The sequence below is a fragment of the Malaclemys terrapin genome, chromosome 22 (genome assembly GCF_027887155.1).
Source record: "Malaclemys terrapin pileata isolate rMalTer1 chromosome 22, rMalTer1.hap1, whole genome shotgun sequence".
NCBI lineage: Eukaryota > Metazoa > Chordata > Testudines > Emydidae > Malaclemys > Malaclemys terrapin.
Window position 1 is genome coordinate 9,429,270 of NC_071526.1, and position 15,515 is coordinate 9,444,784.

Genomic DNA, 15,515 nt, shown 5'->3' on the forward strand with positions numbered 1-15,515 from the left:
CCCTCGTCCTGGTGGGCGGGACCCCTGAGCCCTGCAGAAGGAGTCCCCCTGGGTGCTGAGTCAGGATGCAGTTAGAGAGTGGCTGGGTAATTGGGTGCTAATTGGGTGCCAGGTTTGTTTCTCCCTTGCTGGGTCAGTTTCAGTAAGGGCTCTCCCTTGCCAATGGAGCGATGTTGAATTAACAGGCCAGAACTGCCTTAGGAGAGGCACAATCAGGGCTCAGGTCAGGCCTTTCACGCTCAGCTTCTCTGTAGGCACCTAATGAAATGGGTCGACTTCCAGCAGTGTTCAGCATCCACTGAGAATCCCCCACCTGCAGCACTGAGAACAATGGGGAGTTCCCCCACACACACCCTCCCCCCCACTGAGGATGGTGGGAGCTGCTGGGCACTGAGCTCTTGTTATTACAGTCACACCTAGAGGGTCCAGCTGCGATGCAGGCCCCGTTGTGCTAGGCGCTGTACATTCCCCCAGTGAGAGACGGGCCCAGCCTCAAAGCACTCACAGTCTCAATGGACATGGTAGACAAAGGGGGCCGGGGGACAGAGGAGAAGTGATGTACCCAAGACAGAGCAGAGACTAGAATCCAGGTTCTCCTGACTCACAGCCCAGTGCCTTATCCTCTAGCCTGTACTCCCTGGCCAGCTGGTATGAAAATCTGCACTGAGCGGTCCTGAACCTCCAGCCTCTCATGCCCATGGGCGGATCCTGCAAGGCGCTGAGTGCCTCTGAGAAATCCCCAAGGCCTCTCCGGGACAGGACGGAGGCAGCGTTCCCATTGCCCTGGCTGTATCGGCTCTGTCGAGAAGCAGGAGCCCTCGGTCTCTGGGGCTGGAGGATTCGAAGCTCTGGGGCCTGGCTGTGGGTCCAGTGGGAGAGTGACAGCCAGGCCTGCAGTACTGTCACCATCTCTAGCTCCCGGGGGGTGGGGGGCACCTCCTCACCATCGCCTTTGGGAGCGCCATGGCCCGTGCCCACAGCAGGCATGTGCCCCTGTTTCCAAGCCAGCCCTTTCCAGGGGAGGGAGACTGACTCTGGGATGGGGGGGCTGAAGGAGCAGTGCAGAGGGAGGGGTTTCTGCAGGGCGGGGAGCTGTCTGTGTGTTCGGGAGGGCGCTTCAGGCAGTGGGGCGACCCTCAGGTTAATGCCCTGTCCTGCAGAGCAAACTCCCACTGCTCTCACGCCCACCAGCCCCTCTGTGGGCGCCGCTCGGCAGAGCTCCCCTCGGGGCGGTGGAGTCCTCTGAAGCCGGTGGAACTGCGCTGAGTTACTCCAGCAGAGGATCTGGCCCTGCTGTGAGGACCCCTCCGCCGCAGCTCTACAATAGGTGATTTGCTAGGTCGAGCCCAGCTCAGCTACCGTATCTATGACAACTGATCTTGGCTCCAGCCTGAGCTCTCCTTGTTCTTCCCCTTCCTCCACGTTCTCCTGCCTCTGGACCCTCCTGCTCGCTGGTCTCTCCTGCCCTCCAAAGCTGGGCCCGCCAGGCTCACAGGCAGCTTGCTTTCCTTTGTCCAGCTCGGCACGGCCGCCTGATGGCACAGGGCCAATGGGAGTAACCCAGCTGATGTCAGTGGAGTCACTCTGGATTTACATCAGTGGAACCCAGAGCGGAATCTGGCCCTTGAAGCGTTTCTTGTGTCAGTTAACACAATGGATGTAGTGCAGGTCTGGTTCCTACATTGGGCCCCCTCTTCTGCTGTGGGTGGCCAAGCAGCCATACCTGTTCCCTCCTGCCCCCACCGTACGTGTCTGGTCCTCAAAGGCACCCAGGAAAGGTGCCACGGTGCTGACTGGGTGCTGCATGTGCACCCAGGTCCCCGCTGTGAGCACGGCTCCAGAGAAGATGCATTGGCTCATCTCAGAAAGTCGTCTGCTGTGCGGCAGGGAAATCTTTGCCCTTCTCCCCGTGTGCTTTGGGCTGGGCCTGCCTCCCTTCTGGCTTAAACAGGTTCTGCTGCTCTAGATGCTAAAATGCCTCTGAACTTCATAATCCTGCCAAACCTCCCCTAGTTTGAAACAAGCTGGGTTCCATCGGGAGCTGTGACAACCTGGATCTCCTCACGGGTGTCAAACCAAAGCCAGACCCCTGCTTGACCTACTGAGTCACCTTTCGGACAATGGCCGGGAGCAGCCAGTAGAGATCCTATGTGCTCTTTTGCAATCCTGTGCCATGAATAACATTTCTTCCTGACCCCTGTGACACGGTTGGGAGCGGGGTGGTTTGACCTGGGAATGTCGTGTAGTTTTATTGGGACTCTCTGCATGGGGGATGGGAGAGCAGGGCATGACTTTAGGTGAGGGACGGTACCTGAGCCAGGAAGGGGATGGGGCGAGTCGACACCTTCCTGGAAACTGGACAAAGGGAGAGGGGGAGAAAAGGAGGGGGAGAGAGCCTGCTGGAGGGGTTTTGGGTTTCAGTTTTGGGCTGGCTGGGAAGAGGCAGGGAACCCCAAATCTGGGGTCTAAGATCCTTGCCCCCAGGGCTGGCTCCAGCATTTTTGCCACCCCAAGCGGCGGTGAAAAAAAAAAGCCGTGATCGATGGCACTTCAGCAGCCGCTCGACCGCCGCTGCTTCATTCTTTGGCGGCAATTCGGCGGCAGGTCCTTCCCTCCGAAAGGGACGGAGGGACCCGCCGCCGAAGAGCCGGACGTGCCGCCCCTTTCCGTTGGCTGCCCCAAGCACCTGCTTGCTGTGCTGGTGCCTGGAGCCGGCCCTGTCCCCCCAGAGGGACCTGGCAGAGGGGTCCTGGTTGTACCTACAAGCCCTGCTTGGGACTGTGTTCCTGTCATCTAATAAACCTTCTGTTTTACTGGCTGGCTGAGAGTCCCGGTGAATCGCAGGAAGAGGGGGGGGCCGGGCCCTGACTCCCCCACACTCCGTGACACCCCCAGCTCATCAGCTTATGCCCTGAACCAGGAGGACTGAGAGTCCTGGGAATTTTTATCCTACGCTTGTGTGATTGCAGATGGTTATGGTGGGACTTGACTCTGAGCTTCAGCGAAGAGAGACTTTTCATGAGCGGCATGACCCACAAAGTTCAATGGTTCTGCCCAGGGTGACCAGATGTCCCGATTTTATAGGGACAGTCCCAATGTTTGGAGCTTTTTCTTACATAGGCATCTATTACCCCCCACCCCCTGTCCCGATTTTTCACACTTGCTATCTGGTCACCCTAGTTCTGCCTCTCAACCCATGACAAGATGGTGTCATTGTAACCGGCCCCTTCATCTAACAGAACCTCAGCACCATAGTCTGGATTCGGATCGGGCTTTGAACTGCACTCACGCCTCTATTGACACCACGCTGGCCTGATCCCCTCTGGCTGAGAGCCATGGGACTCTGACTCACGCCAGAATAACCGAGAGCAGAGCCAGGCTCACCGAGCGTATATGTCATGGTGATGAGTACAGTACCGCCCCGCGACCTGGCACGATGCCCAGTGCTGCCAGCAGCGAGGCAGAAGGGCCCTGGGGGTCAGGCGTTGGCCTAGGGTGCAACTGACTTCAGTTCCTGCCTTTGCCTCAGGTTTCCTGTGGGACCTTGCTCCAGTGTCTAGTTCCCCACCTTCGAAAGAGAGCGAGAACATATGGCCTGCACCTGGCACCTCTGTGTTCTCCCACCCTTTGTCTGCCGGGTTTATTTTGACTATCAACGCTTCGGGGGTAGGGACTGTCTCCTATTAGAGGTTTGTCTACACTGGGCATGCTACAGCCGCAGTTGCGACGCTGTAGCACTTCAGGGTAGACGCTGACTACGGTCATGGGAGGGGTTCTCCTGTCCGCGGAGGTATTCCACCGCCCCTGGGTTGACAGAAGAGTTCTAGTGCTGTTTAGGGGGTTCGCTCAGGGGGTGGGTATTTCACACTCCTGAGCACCGTCTTGTATGTACCGTACCTAGCGCAGTGCCGAGGAACCCCAGCCATGGACCTGGGGCTGGATTTTCAAAGGTGTTTAGACACCTAAAGATGCAGAAGAGTTGGGCACCGCGGTGCCCTTCTGTGATTCGCCACTGGTTCTTGTCCCATCCTCATCCCCGTAGTGTCGTGCAGTAAGCGACCTGCCCAGCGGCGTCTTTAGGCACCTAAATACTTCCTGCAGCTTTGGACCCCCACTGTGCTAGACACTGAACAGAAACACAGGTCCTGCCCCCACGGCAAGACCCCCATTGACTGCAGCGGGTGTTGGATCAGACCCATAGGCCTCCAGGGCCCAGGGGTGAGAGCGTAGTGGGTCGTCAATGTCTGTTTCATACCAGTGAGCGGGTGGAGGCAGGTGAGTTCCATTAATTTCCTCTCTCGTTTGTCTTTTGCAGCTTATATAAACAAATGAGAAGACCCCACCTTGCCCCATCCCAGCCATGAGTTCACTACACCACAGTCTAGCATCCACCGGCTGCTCTGGGCAGATGTTTTTTTTTCGTTTTTTGGCAGGGGCGTGGGGAGATGGTGAGCGTCCCCCACTCCCAAAGCATCAGCGTGCACCGAAATCCCAGCCAGAAGAGTGAACAGCGTTGCCCCGCCTGATCTCCACCCCGGGTTGGCCTCTCCGCCTCTCTTCTCCTCCAGTCCCCCTTCCCCGCAACTTTCTTCTTCTCTCCCACTCTGTTTGGCAGCAGAGATGCCCCCAGTCTCTCCTCTGTTTGGAAGCAGAGGGATGTCTATTTTTTTTTTCTGCACAAAACCAGCAATTGTATATACTTTTGAAGAAAAGAAAAATGTAAAAAAAAAAAAAAAAAAATCAAAAACAAAAAACCCACACACACGGAAAAAAAATTAAAAATAAATAATCCAAAAAAAAGTGGAGAGGCAAATATGCAGGAGAAAGAAGCAAAAACCCACCAGTATGCACTGAGAAAATTTATTTACAGATCGATCGACAAAAAAAAAAGTAACAATAACCTATTTATTGTATATACTGTTTTATTATAAATCGTGTCTTGTATATTGCATTCTGTACATCTGCTGTGGTTTGTGATGTGCAAATTCCGCATGGTTTCATTGGGTTTCAGTTGCCTTTTTTATGACAATGACGACGACTTTAGTTTTATTTTTATTATTATTAATAATAATTTTTTTGGCAGGACACACCCAAAGATCCAAATTTGTATTAAAAAAAAGGAAGAAAAAGATTTAAAAAAACAACAACACACCCTCTTTGTGGGGGAGGGGGGGTTGCTTGGTGGGGGGACTTTGGGGGAGGGGGGGTTGCGGGGCCAGGGTGAAGGAGTTGTCTGAGTTCTTGTTTGCCACTTGTTAGCTACACCAGTATTCCTTTCTCCATGCTTTCCCAGCTGCGCCTGTGATGAGCTCAGGGTGTGTGTGTGTGTGTGTGCGCGTGTGTGGGTGGGTGACTTTTTATTTTTGCCCCCTCTTTATCCTGCCCCCCCTCTCCCTTTCCCAGGGTTTGGAAACTATGTACAGCTTTGTGGATTGTGCAAAAAACAAACAAAAAAAAAAAAACAAAAAACAAAAAAGCCCTCCTGTGTTGTCCATTACTGATCTAACCTGCGCAGTGCTTGTATGAAATATACCAGAAATCTGGTCACTTTCAGGCGGAGCGCCTGCTCTGAGCATCCCTTCATTAAAGACCATGAGCTCCTCCTGCTTTATGATTTCTTTGAAAAGGCCCCCTTGAGTCCATTCCCCTCGCTCACCCCAAAAGTCCCTTTCGCTTTCCCACTCGACTGGTCTTTTTGTATATTTAGGAAGGAATTTTTAATAGGCACTTTTTTATATTAAAAGAAACCTATATATTGAGCGATGAGGCTTCTTCTTTTTGCTTCTGTTAACGGTTGGAGAGGATGATTGGGGGGGGGTTAATGGAGTCTGTCTCCCCGCCCTCCCCCCCATCCCCTGGTGTGCAAAGGGGTTCTGGAGCTCTGCAATGGATTAGCTGGTATGGCGTGAGATGCTGTGATTATGCATTAGCTGGGGGGTTGGGTGTTGGCGGGGGAGGGGGATGGGTGTTGCTTACGAGGCTAGATCCGGAGCTAATGGGAGTTTAAAGCTGCCTGCTGGAAATAACCAGTATCCTGAGTGACAGGCAGCAGCCAAGTGAATGTGATTCACAGTGCCAGGCTTTGCACGCAGCCCTGTCAGTATTGGGATTTGCACTCCCAGCCTCCAAGGGGATGTCTACCATGCAGCTGGGCGCGGGCCTCCCAGCCCGGAGAGACAGGCGGGTGTTGGCGTGCTTAAAATAGCAGCGTGGACCAGGGGGTGAGGGGTGTCTGGCCCGAGCCTCCACCAGTGTTATTTTCAGCAAGCTAGCCCGAGTTCTGCTAGCGCGAGTCTCTGTGTGGACGCCTGCTAGGAGCCTTTTCCCAGCCACTGGTGCAACCATCCTGGTGTTGGCGGGACCCAGGCATTTTTACCACCCTGTGTTCAGCAAATCTTAGAGGACCCAGGATGGCACTAAACATGCACGGGGAAACCAGTCTGAAACCTAGCTCGGCCGAGGCCTGAGTGAGCCTGGAAAAAGTCTTGTCCAGGGCAGGGCTTGGGAGATCAGCCTTTCCCCTCCGCCGCGGAAGGAGAAAGCAGCCAAGCCAGGTTTCAGCCTAGCACTGGAAAAATCAGCTAGCAAAGAGCTCTGGGGCTCCGCTCTGCAAGGCGAAAGCTGCCTCTTTATAGCAGATGCATCGCTGGAGGGAACGTGGAACCCACTAGGAGCGTGGGGTAGGACAGGCGGCTGCACCAAAGGGCTGAAGCAGGATTTACGCGGTGCATAGATCTTGTGGGACTTAAGCAGTGCCGGTGCCTGGAGCTGGGGTTGAATTCCTTGCTTGTTACCAGGCCTGGCTTTGCAAACATGCCACTGGCAGGGGGAAGGCGCCTGCTCTTTATCTGCTAAATGGCTTCTGCTTTGTCTCTTTCCTCCCCATCCTCCTCGCCCCTGTTGTGTGTCCTTTCAAATCCACCCTGTTCCAAGAGGGGGGGTTGGTGCTGGCTCAGTGCAAGCAGGGACAGATGTCAGGATCCGAGGGGGGCGGCTGGGTGCTGCTGGATTCCTGCGTCCAAAGTCATGGGCAGGTGGGGACCCACTGCAGGATGGCGGAGCAGAAATGGGAGAGTCGGGGCTCAGCTGGGACCATCCCAGAGCTGCAGCGGGGAAGGCCAGAGATGCATGTTAGGAGGCAGGTGCCAGCGAGCGTGTTTACAGATGGGCTGTGTTGCCAGTGCTCCTTAAAGCCACAGCTCCGAGCGTCACAAATCTCGGCTTCTATTGGGGAGGAAAGTACGTTGCTAGTTGTGGTGCAGAGAAAAGCTTGAAGGTGTGACGCTCTGAGACTGGGAGGTGAAGAAAAAACACCCCCAAGTCTAATTGGTTTAACAGACCTCATGATTTTTAACTTGATCTCATAATTTGATGGGGGGGGGGGGCTGATTTTGAATGCTTGAGGTTGGCCATGCAAGATGTAGGGAGAAGAGAGGCAAGATCTGCCCAGAGCCTCTGTTCCTTACAAGCAGGGATGGATGTGGCTAGTGGGCCTGGGAGACAGGCTGCAATCCCCGTAGCTCTGCTCCGGAGAAAGGCCTGATTCAGCGAAGGGCTGCAAAAACCGCTTTCGTTTTGGGGATAGCAACCAGGTGCCTGGCTGGGACCAGATTCCTGCCTTTGGACGGGTGCCGGTCAGGAGCAGTTCTGCTAAAATCCTGACCCTGCTGTGGAAGGGGGAGAAGCAGGTTCCAGGAGGGAGAAGGGGAGACAAATAGCAGTGGACAGAGCCATCAGAGAGAGGTGACAGCTTGGACAGGGAAGGAGGTGATGGGTGAGACACGTCTCCCAGTCTCCCGGCAGAGCCTTGCACTTCCAGCCTGGTGCATTATAATGCCTCACCCATCATAGCAAGGTGCACAGAGAGCAGGAGTGGCAGACAGGCTTAGGGGCTATTGGGGCGGGGAGCCTGGCCTATTGGGTTTTAGTCCCAGCTCATCCTGTGTGGCCTTGGGGTGAATCACCTCTGGCCGCCCTTGGTTTTCCTGACTGGGAAATGGGCATAATCAGGAGCTGAAGTACTGGGGGAGGTAAGTGTTGGGAGTCTGCTGTGGCCCCACTGGTCATGGTATCACCCTGAGTGGCTCTGCCTTGGGACTACATTGCCCCTTCTTCCTTGGTGACTGCTGCCTCCTTCTCGCTTTCAGCCTGCCATCTAATGAGGAATATCAGGGTGGAATCAAGAGAAGGAAACCGTAGCCTGCAAAAACCAGGGCCTAGCAGTGAGGGAGGGGCCCAGTAGGTAGTAGAACAAGCTCCCAGGGGAAGAGGGGAAAGCCACATTGCTTGGGACCTTTAAAGCTAGCTGGGAGAATATAGTGCTATAAACTAATCCTGCACTGGCAAGGAGGGTATTACGGGGCCTAATTGCTCTTTGCTGTATCTGACGTCTGTGTTATCACTGACTAAACTCATTAGTTGGATCAGCAGTGAAATAGGCAACAGTGTTGGTGGCAAGTTATTATCTTTCAGAGTCAACACCTCATTCAGATGAATGGGGAAATCCAAACCTCTCCCAGCTATTCTTCCAGATTGTCTATCTACAGGCGTAGACACGCAGCCCTCCCTGGGGGCCCATTTGAAGCGCTTTCTCTGCGACCATCAGAGCTGGAAATGGGGGGATTTAAGGAAGAATGAAAGGTTAAATGCTAACAAATGGAAAGGGCCAATGGAGAAGAACTGGACCCGTGAGCCTTGGGAATAGGAAAGCCCCACTCTTCACCCTCAGTGCCCACTGATACAGCAACCCCGGCTTCTTTAGCAATTGCAAAGTGCTTTAAGATCTTCTGCTGGAAGGTGACTTGGAGGTTCAAGGTGTTGTTGTTATTATTGTATCTCCTATTTGTCCGATACCCAAAAACGAGGGGCATAGGAGAGCGACTGCTGCAGCAGGACGATGGGCTACGGCTGCCGCAGGGGGTGGCTTCGGTCCAGTAGCACAAATCACATTGTTCTGTGGCGTCTCTAGCCCGGAATGTGCTTATCACCACAGAAGCTGGGCACAGCTGATGTAAATCGGGTGCAGTAATAGAGGTGAGGCAGCAGATTTGGGGGCTAGACAAGGGCTGGCCCCTGTAATGAGCAATGTGATGAGGGAAGGCAGGGGAGGAGGAGACGGCCCGTGGGTGGAGTGCAGAGGACATAGGTTGGCTTTCATGGGGACTCTGCACTGAGCGGGAGGCAAGGCTTGGGGAGAACGGGTTAGGAAAGGAGGCTTTTGTGGCTGTGGGGAAAAGTCTGACAAGAAGAGGAACGGATGTGCCCTGTGCCCCTGTTAATGGCAAAACGCCCATTGGTCGCAGTGAAAGGGGCCCTGCTACGTGTGATTCCACTGAGCACTTATTGCAAGAGCCGGCGCGCTCTGGTGTGCCGATGATTTCAGCGGGCGCTCAGCTCTTTGGGGCAGCAGGGCTCTGTGCCTAGCTGGAATGAGCCCCGGGGTCTGGATTTGAGTGCTGGGCACAAAGCCCTGGAAGCAGAGATTATGTGTCCACCAGCCAGGGAGCAGATCCTGGGACGATCTCCCCCGCCCAGGAGCAGCGGCTGGCGGAGAACCAGGCAGCGGGCCCAGGCTGCCCTTGCTCAATGTGACCGTGGCCCCTTGAACATGATTGAACTGCACCCTGCCTGCTCCCCTCCCAGCCCGCCTCTCACTCAAGGCTGCGGGGAGCATGAATCAGAGCCGGCGCTCTTTCTCCTGGCCACGGGGCCGTGCCCTTTGCTGTCCTTCGGTGTCAGGGAGGGACCCAGGCCCCCCCAGCACGCAGGACAAAGGGGGCTCTCCATGCCAGAGCGACGGGGCGCTTGACAGCTAGATCAGCTTCGCTCGTCTCCCTGCCAGCAACGGGAGGGGGAGAGCGCGGCGACTTTGGGCTGCAGACAGGTTAAGAGAGAGAGACGGATGGGAAAAACGCCAGTGCCATCAAGGGAGCCCGGCGCACAAGTTCCAGGAACGGGAAGCTAAACCCGCCACCGCCGGCCGGGAGGGAGGGAGGGAGCCTTGGGGCCTGTGGGCTGGAGAGGCTGGCAAAGCGCTCCAGCTACCTGTGGGTGGGAAGAGGTTAGCAAGACCCACAGGGTCATGGCTACTGCAGCTAAGTGCTTTTTGCATTGTTGAGGGGGGGGGGAGGAAGGAGGTTGCCATGGAGAAAACCACATGATCCGTACTGATGGACTGGGGGGGGATTGGGGAGCGGGAGTGAGATCTGCCCTAGCAAATATGAGAGGCTTGAAAGGCATCTGCACAGTGCCAGGAGAGACTGGGGGGTGGGGAGGGGGGAGCTGGGACTCTCCGATGCAAACCCCACGTCCCCTTTTTGGGGCGAGTGCTAAACCAGCCTCCTCTTTGTCTCTGACCCCTGCACACACCCCAAGGGAAAGGACACCCTCCCCCACGTCGCTTCTGAAGGCAAAAGAACCTCCCAAGTTCCTGCCTTCCCTCCTGTGCCATCATGGCCAAATCAAACAAGAGCCTGGAACCAAATCAGAACACCGCCCCTCGCTCGCCCACCCGCCCGAGCCACCTGCCAATCTGCCACTTCTGAGCGTGACCCGGTGGTGCCTGATTTAAAGGGCCAGCACCCCTATTTTCACAGGGCCTAGGCAGACAGAGGCGGAGTGGCATTTAAAGGGCCACAGGCCCTGATCTATATTGGCCTGCTGGGAGGGGCTGTGTTTGCAGTGAATGAAGGGGATGGGCCCAGGAGGAAGTGCTGTGGGGCTTTTCAGAAGGATTGAGTGGGGCTGGGCATCCGGCGCCTGCTGCCCTCACATTCGCCTCCCTCCCCATCGGCAAACTGCTCCCCTGACAGCAGGGCAAACAGGATGGGCCAGTGGGGCCCGAGACAGGCCGTTGGCTGCTACATGGCAGGATATGCAGCGGCTTGGGGCACAGGCACAGGCTTCCAGCCAGACCTGCAGTGGGAGGCCGGTGAGACATGCACAGACTAGAGGAGACAGCACCCGTTCCAGCCAGCTGCTCTGGGGCCTTTCACTCCTTCACTGCTGGTTCTCTGGAGGTGCATTTCCCCCGATGAACCAGCCGCAAGGGGCCGCTCCACGGTGACTGCCACTGCCGGGGGCAGCTTCCAAACAAGCCTTTTCCAGTTCACAGCACAGCCGGTGTGGCTGCAGGTGCCCAAAGGCCGGAGTAACACGGACAGAGGGTTTGCAGGAGCTCTCAGGAGCTGATGTCTCCGTAGCAGCCACCCCACCGTTGGCTTATACAGAATGAAGGCATGGGACCGGATTTGCTTATTGCAAAAGGACACGGCAGGTCTTAAAGTTCACCCCTCCTGCCCGCCCGCCGCTGAGGGAGTGATGGAAGGGTTACGTATCGCATACGTCCCACTACATCTTGCTTGGGCCTTGTCTGCCCCTGTGCAGAGGGGTGGGAAAGAGCCACGTGGATCCAGCTCCTGGAAGGACTCGGGTGCCAGCAAGATCAGGGGTGCAGGCTGAAGAGATCAGGCTCCTGGGGGGCTGATGGCTTCACGCAAGCTTTGCAGGCTGTCAGCTCTGTCCCGGTGTTTGGGTGGGAGGGGTTTAAAGCCCCCCCTCCCCCCATAGCACCAATACCCATGAGGATAGAGCACTACTCCTGGACTAGGAAGCTGCAGGATGCTTGGCCAGGCGTAAGGTGGGGCTCAGCGGGGCTTGAAATCCCATCACTGGGCAACCCCCAGCCCAGCCATCCCGCCCGGCTAGTGCATGATGTGGCAGCTGCCAGGCCGCCGTCCCGGCCCCTTGCCACCCCCTTGCCCCGAGGCCAGCTGCTAGAATTGGCCTGCGCACGGTGCTGTGGGGAGCCGGGCGCCACCCAGCGAGGCTGGCGAGGAAGAAGAGCAGGGCCGTTGCCTGGCAACAACTCAGCTGTCTGTTGACCTAGAAGGAGCCGCTCACTCTTGATACAGCTGGTGTTTACACGGCGCCAAGGCTTTGCCTTTGCCTTCGCATGGAGCTAGAGCAAGGCCCTGGCCTCCCCCCTCACCCCCCAGAGCCACTTGCAAAAGGCAGAGACAAAAGAGTGAGAGAGAGAGGGAGGCACAGTCAGCCACACACACACACACACACACACACACAGAGCTTGGCAGGAGTGAGGCTGCCTGAGCCCCGATGCCCTTGCTAGCTGGGCACTGCCCAGGCCCTGCCTTGATGCCAGCAACCTCCTGAAAGTGGCTGGTGGCTCTCAGCCCCTGCTGAGGTTGGTGGGAGTGACTGAGGCTGAGGGACTGGCACAGCCAGCGTGGGGGGCCCTGGGGAGAGAGGAATGACTAGTCACGAGAGTCAGACTGGGGCGCTCACTGCTAGCACTTAGCACCACATAGTGAATGTTTTTGTCCTTCAAAGTACAAAGTGAATGTTAACTGACTCCTCCTCCCCCTGAGAGGTGGCTAAGTGTCGTTAAACCCCTATCTTACTGATGGGGAAACTGAGGCACTGGGTGGTGGAAGGAACTTGCCCAAGGCTGCACAGTGAGTCAGTGTCAGGATTAGAACTCAGGCATTCCTGGCCCCCAACCCTATGCTCGAGCTGCTCCATGCCACAACTTCCTGTTTATACACCTGAATCAGGCTGTACTGCTTGTAGGGGGGGAGGGATAGCTCAGTGGTTTGAGCATTGGCCTGCTAAACACAGGGTTGTGAGTTTAATTCGGGGGGGAACAAAAACAGGGACAGTACTTGGTCCTGCTAGTGAAGGCAGAGGACTGGACTCAATGACTTTCAAGGTCCCTTCCAGCTCTATGAGATAGGTATATCTCCACATATAGGCCCCAATGCATCATTGCTCTGCACCTGGTGCACTAGTGTAAAAAGGGTGCAAAATGCTACAGCATTCTGAACTGGTAGCATTTTCACACTCACCTTGCATTGGTATAAATTACTGCACAAGGGGCAGCACTACAGTGACTTGGACCCTGGTGTTTAATTGTGAACATGTTTAAAAAGACCACAGATCCCACCTGATTTACTGTCTGCCTGAGGCCCCAGGTGTCCCATGTGCAAGGTTACCCTTTCTGTCCTCATTATAGAATTCTACACTATAAGTGTGAAGGTTAAGTTCTAATTTCTATTCAAATCGCTCTTTTCAGTCACTCTTAATTTTCTCAAGAAAAGGATTCCTTTTCTACTGAAAAGGCCTATGCTCGGTCTCAAGATTTTTCTTTTTTATTATTTTTGCAAAGTTTCAGACAAATTAATTCAGATTTATCTTAGTTACTAGTGTATGGTGCGGGGGGGGGGAATCCACCCTATGCACCAATGAATAATTTTGCATTTACTCCCGGGCGGCCCTGACAGTCTGACAGCAGAATGTGCTTCAGCTGTTATGGCAGCACAAGGGAGGAAAGGTGGTATCTCAGATAGCTTAAAGAGGCCCAAATCAAGATTGGGCCCCATTGCGCTAGGCGCTGTACATGGTAACAGTCACTCCTGGCCCCCAAAAGCCTACAATCTATAAATAGACAAAACAGAGAAAGGGCAAGTGACTTGTCTGAAGTCAATCAGCAGAGTTAACATTTGAAGCCAGGGACCGTGGGTCTCGAACACTGCTCTACAACAGTCTTTAGCACTAGCAGGCGCCAATCTACCCTCTTGAGATGGGCTAAGCACTGTCAGAATAAGGACCTGAACTCAGACAGCAGACCCCCAGTCCTGGGAGCTGATTGGCAAAATGTGGGGAGCCTTGATTGGCCCACAGCCCCTATTTAAACCCAGCACAGGAAGAGGGAGTGGTCTATGGAAGTGGGATTCACTTTGCCTTGGACTGTGTGTCCCTTGTGACTCCTGCTTCTCTGGCTTGACTTCCTGGCCTGATGCTGGTTATCAATCTGCGGTTCTGCTCTTGGGTTTGTCTGCTGCTTCTGATCTCCTGGTAACCTGATCCTTCCTGCCTCCTGACACTCGATTCTCAGTTTTTGCCCTCTGGCCTGGCTTGGACTCTGACCTCCTGGTATCTGACCTGGCCTGACTCCCGCTTCGACCACTAGGTCAGGTTGCCCATGTCCCGTGGTGACACCAGGTCTCTTGACTCCCAGTGCAGAGGTCTCTCCGTTAGACCGCACCGCCTCTCCATAAGGCAAGGAACCATGTAGGGCAAATGACCCTGTGGCTTCTCTTCAGGTTAGCTCTGCTCTCAGCAGGCTCTGTGGGAGATGGCAGACTTCTCCAAAGCATGGCCAGGGCTTTGGGAAGGCCTGGTGCAGAGGCGGTGCGGTGCTCAGATACCACGGTGATGGACCCATCGGAAATCCACCTACATTCGATAACAGTGTGAGCTATATGGAGGGTGAGCATTGTACAGTATGGGCCGGGCCCTTCAGGAGATGGCAGGGGGGAGGCATAGCCAGCTAATGGGCCGTGACCCGGGCTAGGCATGGCGATGCATTGTCCCTGACATAGGCTGTGAACACAGCTGTCCTGGGAAATCTGGGTCCTTGGCAAATCCATACAAGTGCCACCCCGTGGCTGCAAGGCCTAAAGTTTAGTCTACAACCCCACCTGGGCCCCGCTGCCCCGCCCTGCCCCGTGTGGGAGAGGCTCATCCCCACTGGAGGGGGAGAGAACACGCCCAGATCCAGTCGTGGGTGTGCGCCGGCGTGGGGGGGCTCCCGATAGCCCAGACACCCCACAGTGTGGCAGTACAAAGGCCACCAGCAGCATTGCCATGTGTCCCTGCTGGCGTGGGAGCCCCAAGAGCCCCCTGCAGCTGCCACTTTGGCAGCATTCCTGGGTCCCGAGCCCAGTAGGGTCTGGACAGACATGAAAGGGGACAACAGGGGCTAGGCCTGGTGTGGGCAATATATGCTACTGGGCTATGAAATTATGGCTCGGACCATCCTGGCTTTTCCTGGGCACCATCTAGCCTGGATGTGGGAGAGCATGGAGCTGGGTATGCTCATGGATGGGCTGGATTTGGGCACACGGGTGGGCGCAGAATGGACAAGCAGAGCATTGGAGCATCTGGGCACATGGCATGGGCGTGGCATGGATCCACAGGGCATGGGTGGGTTTGGGCATGTGGCCTGGGTGTGGCCTGGATCCACAGGGCACAGGGGGTTGGGCACGTGGCCTGGGCATGGCATGGATCCATAGGGCACGGGGGTTGGGCACATGGCCCGGGCGTGGCCTCGATCCACAGGGCATGGGTGGGTTTGGGCACGTGGCCCGGGTGTGGCCTGGATCCACAGGGCATGGGGGTTGGGCACGTGGCCCGGGCGTGGCCTCGATCCACAGGGCACGGGTGGGTTTGGGCACGTGGCCCGAGCGTGGCCTGGATCCACAGGGCATGGGTGGGTTTGGGCACGTGGCCTGGATCCATAGGGCACGGGGGGGTTGGGCATGTGGCCCGGGTGTGGCCTGGATCCACAGGGCGGGGGGTAGTTGGGCACGTGGCCTGGGCGTGGCATGGATCCACAGGGCACGGGTGGGTTTGGGCACAGGGCACGGGTGGGTTTGGGCTCGTGGTCTGGATCCACAGGGCAGGGGGGATTGGGCACGTAGCCCGGGCGTGGCCTG

At 56.0% G+C, this 15,515-nt stretch overlaps 1 protein-coding gene across 4 annotated transcripts in view; it reads left to right on the forward strand.

Annotated features, from left to right (window-relative positions):
* AHDC1 (AT-hook DNA binding motif containing 1) overlaps nt 1–4,951 on the forward strand; it is a 113,573-nt gene extending 108,622 nt beyond the window's left edge. For all 4 annotated transcript variants that reach the window (XM_054011913.1, XM_054011911.1, XM_054011910.1 and 1 more), the window contains one exon: nt 4,316–4,951. The gene's annotated coding sequence lies outside the window, so the exon portion shown is untranslated. The remainder of the gene's footprint in view (nt 1–4,315) is intronic.
* Nucleotides 4,952–15,515: the final 10,564 nt, after the last annotated feature.